This window comes from Toxorhynchites rutilus, chromosome 3 (genome assembly GCF_029784135.1).
Source record: "Toxorhynchites rutilus septentrionalis strain SRP chromosome 3, ASM2978413v1, whole genome shotgun sequence".
Lineage (NCBI taxonomy): Eukaryota > Metazoa > Arthropoda > Insecta > Diptera > Culicidae > Toxorhynchites > Toxorhynchites rutilus.
Genome location: NC_073746.1, coordinates 266,852,971 through 266,859,562, shown reverse-complemented (window position 1 = coordinate 266,859,562; position 6,592 = coordinate 266,852,971). Strand labels below are relative to the sequence as shown.

Sequence of the window (6,592 nt, the reverse complement as noted above, 5' to 3'; positions counted from 1 at the left end):
AAGCTCGGAAAACAATTGAAATAATAGAAAAAAACGATTTGTTTTGTTTTGATCATATATTCTTATTCACTTCATTTGCACACATCAAGATAAAAATTCTTCTTCTCTTCTCTGTTACAAGTTACAAGACTAGTATTTTTAGTATATTATTTTTATTATGCAACAGGGCCCTGGTTGTAGCCCTGAATTGAAAACGTCAAAGACGAGCTTCTCATTCCGACCACGAGGTGCGCTGGCAGCTCAATAACAAGTTTACCCCACAAAAATTCACCCAGTCGTTGATGTTTCGATGGCAGTGTTGGATGTGTGTGCAATTGTTAGCTGAATGGCGCTGTCGCGATTAGAATAATACAAAAAACCACCTTCATTCCACAACACACCCTCCGAGCGCAGTGGGGGAAAACTATTACAAAACAGTGTCCGCTCATTGGTGCTCTCTCGTTGATGTCTTCCATGTAGTTTTTTTTGCTGATTTATTGTTAGTGGGTAAATCTATCATATTATATGTGCATGTCACTATCAGTAGTTCCATTGCATAGGTGAGATAATATGTTTTATCAGTGATATTTTGTTATCGGTGCCTGGCCCAGGAAGAGTACTAGTGAGAAAAAGCGAAAGAGAGTGGCATCGTAATTTGGTGTTTGTTTTTTTTTGCAAGTGACCCTGAAAGTTATCGAATACACGAGGATTTGAAGTTGTTATCGTTATTTTGGAGTACTTTGCAATCGTTCGGGGCAAGTAGCAGGGTAAAAAGGAACCAATTACATGTTGTAATCATTCGTTACCTCGGAAGAGACAAGTGGTGAAGTGGATTGAGAATAAAAGGTATGTATGGGCTCAGCCACTCGTTCTCAATTATTGACGTCAACAATTAGCTGGAAGTCGTAGCATTGCTGTTGACTTTCCAGATACTTAACATATCCCTTTCCCTCACGGTGTTCAGATGAGAGCAGGGATGTCAAACGATTTTTCAAATGTTTTCCCACAACACGAAAACATAGGTTCACCATGATTGTCACATGTTTTGTTTTAGCAAAGATCACCGCGTTAAAAACCCAACGACTCCACTAAACAAAATATGTCAAGTGTTTAGGAAATGGAGCCATGTCTCCACATATCTGGCATCTCTGATTGAGAGAACAAAATTGCATTGCCTGCTGACCGGTTAGCTGTCACTGTTCGCGAAACATGATGCAATCCAAGGCGCCTAGAAGTATATACTAAGGTGGGCCAACTTGCTAAAACCACTATTCAGCCATCTTGGAAGTCTACTGTGTTTTGTTTGTAAACAAAACACAATACGCTATTGCCGAAGCTCGCTCGTGATCAGTCTGTCTCTTTCACGCTACAAGCAAATAATTCCCCTTCTACTTTCTTCCGTGCTGTTTTCATATACCGCTCCCCTAACCAACTTAGTGACGAAACGGCCTCACCTAGTACCATAGACCCGTCTTGATGCAATCTATAGCTTGCAGCAGGGCCGCCAGATGTTCATTTTGGAAACTCTTGATATACTGTGAAAACATTTATTGTTGTGAAGAAATTCAAAAGGAAGTGATAAGAGCATCCCCACCGGTTGATAATTTCACAACTTTAATCTTTGCTATTTTGGATAGCAGGGTTGCCACATTTAATTCTGTAAAATGTTTTAAAAACTTTTGTGTACCTGTATTTTTAGTAGAAAAATCGGTATAAAAATCTGTATCGAAAAGATAAGGAAAAAAAAAAGAAAATAAAAGTTTATTTTCCATTTGAACGTATTTTTCATATGTATGGGTTGCCTACTAAATCATAGAAAAGTTTTTCGCCTCTGAATTTGTATGTAAAAACTTACATGATTTTATTGAACTTTGCTTCAAATTTTCCTTCAACTTCATCCTTGACGCTCCTACTTGAGCCAATGCATAGTGCTTCGCTTTCAAAATAGAGTCCATAATTGTGGGAGTCAACCGATTTCCGGTTTGAATTCGTTATTCAAGCCTTGTCTATTACCTGTTTCAACGAATTTAAGAAATTGGCGCATCAAATTATTAAGATTTGGTAGCTTGACGAAATTTTGAAGGTTTATCAAGGCCGCAGTAATGTTTCACCAGTTCAATATAGAATCGATTTGATTGATTATGGTCATACTAAAATTGGAACGAAAAGAATAATTTAGTTTCGAAAAGAATTATAAAATTTCGCTTAATAAATAACATCTTTGATATTGAAATATGTTATGTACAAATTTCTCAGCTTTCCATAAAAAAAAAAAATAAAATAATATCGCGCCCTCTATCTTTAACCGAGAAAAGTATGAAAAACTAACTCAATCAATAATAAAAAAAAAACGAAAATCCAAATTTTTCACAAAAGTATTATTTTTTTAATGAAAACTCATAAGCTTCAATTTGATGTATCGATCATCTGAATAGTTCATGTAGTTCAAATGTTATGAATTTTTGTAGTGGAAAAAAGGGGGATTTTTTTTAACCATCGGTTAACTAATATCTTAAAAACCAAAAAATAGCATCTCTGATATCGAGATATGTTATGTAAAAAATCGTCAGCTTTGAAGAAAAAATATAAAAACTATGGCGCCCTCTAGCCCAAACCAATGAAAACAATGATAAAATTATAGGAGGTTGTGTCCAAGATACGACCGCATTGTTGACGTAGAACTACGATGTTATTCTATATAAGTCGCTTGTTTATACCTTCGGATATTATTCTATAATACTGTGAAATTTTAGAAACAACTGCGTAGTAGAATAATCTCTGAAATTGTTTTTTCATTGTAGAATCAGTTGACGATAATTGATTGATGATTCATTCTTGCCCTCGCAAAACAATACACGAGCTGATCATATGTCGCAATTTATTTCATGTCAATGCATTGAAAATTTACCTCGAACGCTATTCCGGTGGCCTTTTTCGCAAATGACATAGACTCGGCTACAGTCGATTATATACATGTTGCACCAGCACCATTATTCCACATCTCATAACTACATCAATATATCTTTGGCACCGCATGGAACAACAACAAAGACAACCCTTGCAAGAATCAAGTATCATGGTACTTGTTATTTAGTATTGCCTCAAAGGAATCGCACCTCTTGGCATCGTTCGTACAACGTAAATCAAGCGCCAAACAAGCGTTCGCCATAGCATACATACAGAGCCATACAATGGTGACTTGAAGCTACTAGGAATATGAACATTTCTCATCATTTTGCGCTATCCCCAAAAGAAACGCTTCTGTTAATATTACTGGCCTCGAAAAAAGTTGCATTACTTTACCATACTCGAGAAAAGCGCAGCTGTCACCCTTAGTGGAGAAAGTTTTGCTACTGGCAAGCGAAACATAATCACATACAAAATTCCAGAACGACATTTACTTTCATGGTGACTTGGAGTGAAATAAACTCTTTTTGTTAATATAAACAACCTCGAAAACAGTAGCAATGCTTCATTATGAGCAATCGTTAGTTGACGCTTGCCTCGAAATTTTATTGCCCCTGGCAATGCCTTCGTTTTTTGCAGGGCTCGAGCCGGCCTTCCTCTCCTTCTTGCTCATCCCACACTATGCGAAGCGTCGAATTACCACTGGTGGGGTCCAATCTTAGATCGAAGTGCAGCGAAAGCAACGTGAACTGGATTGCTCAACAGTCCGATGCCGAATGAAAGTTTTCCTCAGCGAGATCCACTCTTTAAACTCTAGGCAAGTATTCCCCTTCATTCTTCTACTTTTCCTTTGTTCACGGAGACTTTGAATCCTACGATTTCCCCTCCGTTGGTCGTCGATAAGTTGCTCGTTATTGACAGCTCTGTTCGGGAAATCACACAAATGGACAGAAACAATGTATGGGAAAATGGAAACGCTAAAGTTTTCTTGAAATTTAACCATTTACAAACAAGGGGATTCTAATGTATAGCATATTAAACAAATCTTAGGGAATTTCCGCTCCGTTTAGTATGTAAATCGCCAAAATCCGTTCGCGGCAAAAATTGTTATCAACCTTAACTTTATTCTGATTTGGCACCCTTAATGAAAGACGTAGTTCTACGTCAAAACTACTACAATCAATAATTACGAAAATAAAATTGCACTTTTTTTGCACTGTTGATTCGTTTTTAAAAGGCTAGTCAATTGGCTTCAATTTGATATGTTGAGTCGTTGAAAAGTTATGAATTTTTTAAAAAAGTCATTTTTGGGAGAAAGGTGAAAATTTTGATTTTCCGAACCACCCTAAAATGGAAATGGGCACTCTAATAAAAAAAATTAAAAAATATGGGTCTGATGTTTTGCGATAAAGAACAAAATTTTGACGAAAATCTGAGAACCACCATACCGGTTTGGTATGGAATGTATATTTATATGTGTAGTAACCCTGAGAGCGACCCATTTATTTTCTCACCGGTCGTTGCTATCATGGTTGCCATTTTACTACTTTCTACCACTGTGTTTTTGTTGTTATGATTGTTCGCTGAAAGGTTTGAGAAACTATCGCGTCGTCAAAAGGAAATCAAAAATCGCTATTTTATAAAACAACTTATCACAACCAAATCTGAACGGAGACAATCAAAACAAAATTTTTACGTTTGCCGCAAATAGCAACTTTGCGATGGAGTTACTACTTCGTTTCCATATTTATGGACTGGCTGCTACCCTAGGGGTACGTTATTTTACTAACTAGAATAACAACTTCGGTTGTGGTTACCTAGTGGTTGCTAATTTTGTTTAGCAACCGAAATTTAGCAACTGATGGGAATGCTCTAAAAAGTTTACTTTCTTGTTGAAATTTCAAACGATGATCGAACATCTCGGAAGGTGATGATTTTTTATCTTTTTTTTTCAAATCAGATTTTTTATCTCATCTCAAATCTTATCATCCCATTCATTCTGCGGCGCATCAAGAAAAGTTTTTTTTGGAGTAGGACTACGTATTTAATTTCTGTACCGGGGTGTAAGTCCAAAGTTTCGAGAGAGTGACGCTGGAGTGCAAGGTTTTGAACGCAAGGTTTTGAACCTCTTTACCGACTGAATGGAGTGGTATAATAATCTCTTCATTCGAAGTATAAATTGTCAAAGAGTTATATGATTGTCACTTATTGGTCCAAAAAATCGTTTCAATGGCTTCAAAATTGCTTTGAAAACAGCATACTAAAATCTTAACAATCTAGCTCATTGCTTTTGTGGTAATTGAAATGTGGTCCCGAACACGGACGCAAAATGAAGGCTCATTGCGAATACATACAAATTTTGATTTATTTAACTCGCGTGCAAATGCTCTCGAGCAAAGGTAGATTTTCGCATTCGATTTCCGTAATGCAATCATATCCAAGAGCATCAGTTTTTATTCTGCTTCCGCGTGGAGTGGTCATGAAAACTCTAGTGTATTATTCTCACGAGAACAAAATAAAGGTTATGTATCAAACTATAACTATTTCTAAGACACTATTTCGGAACGACTCATTTAATATAAATTATCAAAGATTTCTCTTAATCAAATGGATACGCCCTTTTCAAAAGAAACGCTTGAGTCAAAAAATTCCCAATTGCTGTGGAAAACTCATATTTCCTCTAACCCAAACGGAATACACACTTTCATTCGAATCAAAAATACTCATGTTTTGTCATTTGTCGATTTCATTTGAGGGGCTTAGAATGAAAGGGATGTAAGTGATTTGATCGATTTCTCTACATCGACTCTCTCTTCTGGTCATAACTTAGCTACAAATACATTCCCAGGTGTATTTGACAATGTGGAAGATAGGCCAGAACCTCATCTATCGGATTTTATAGCAAACTTAAATTGGTACGTTTTTGCAGGTGAGTTATTAACTAAACAAACAGTTGATGAAGAGAAATCGATCAAGTCACTTACACCCCTTGCATTCTAAGCCCCTCATTTGGAATTGCTGAATAGGGTCAACGGTTCAGATAAGGGAGGCATATTGAAATTACCTTCAAAATAGTAACGAGACATCGAGCAAAACGGTGTAATTTTAACCTAAATCGGGTCATAGGATAAAGAGTGTATAGTAAAGAGTATGAGTTATCAAACATTGTTTGAGAATTGAACCATGCTTTTTCGTTCTATTAGATTAAGATTTTTTTCCGTGAAGCGTGAAGACGCGTGTGTGAAGATGGCTTGCCACGGCGAGGGTGGTCTTGGTTGCGCTGCTTTTTACTATTTTTTTCGCTTGGATAGAATGATATTTAATACTCAGCTACGATTGTTTTCATAATAGCATTGATACATTAACGGTGTGCCTCGCCACTACATTAGGCGCTCCTTTTGGTCGACGAAGTTTTTGGAGCACTAAAGCTTCAGACTACAAAATTCATTTGTTTGTTGGTCAGAGTTCTATAACCGTTCTGTCGATAGTGTACATGTAAGGGATTACTAGAGATGTCTTTGTGAGCTAAAGAAAAATACAAAATAAAATGTCAGTTGGTAGAAATTTGTTGTATTTTTCGATCTTGGCTCATTGGGCAATCGTCATTTACTTACCTGATTATGAAATACGGGTAACTCTAATAAACATACATCTAGTGTCCATGATTGGCTATGTTTTAGTCATAGAAATTACATCTGACAATGTT

General features: G+C 36.6%; 1 protein-coding gene across 7 annotated transcripts in view; it reads left to right on the top strand.

Moving 5' to 3' along the window:
* The first annotated feature begins 287 nt into the window (after positions 1-287).
* The window catches only part of LOC129780348 (high affinity copper uptake protein 1), a 120,822-nt gene continuing 114,517 nt past the window's right edge, over positions 288-6,592 (top strand). For 4 of the 7 annotated variants that reach the window (XM_055788518.1, XM_055788517.1, XM_055788516.1 and 1 more), the window contains exon 1: positions 288-825. The gene's annotated coding sequence lies outside the window, so the exon portion shown is untranslated. Of the gene's footprint in view, positions 826-3,587; positions 3,704-6,592 lie in introns of those variants that run through there. The other 3 variants (XM_055788510.1, XM_055788509.1, XM_055788515.1) reach the window with 3 other exon arrangements.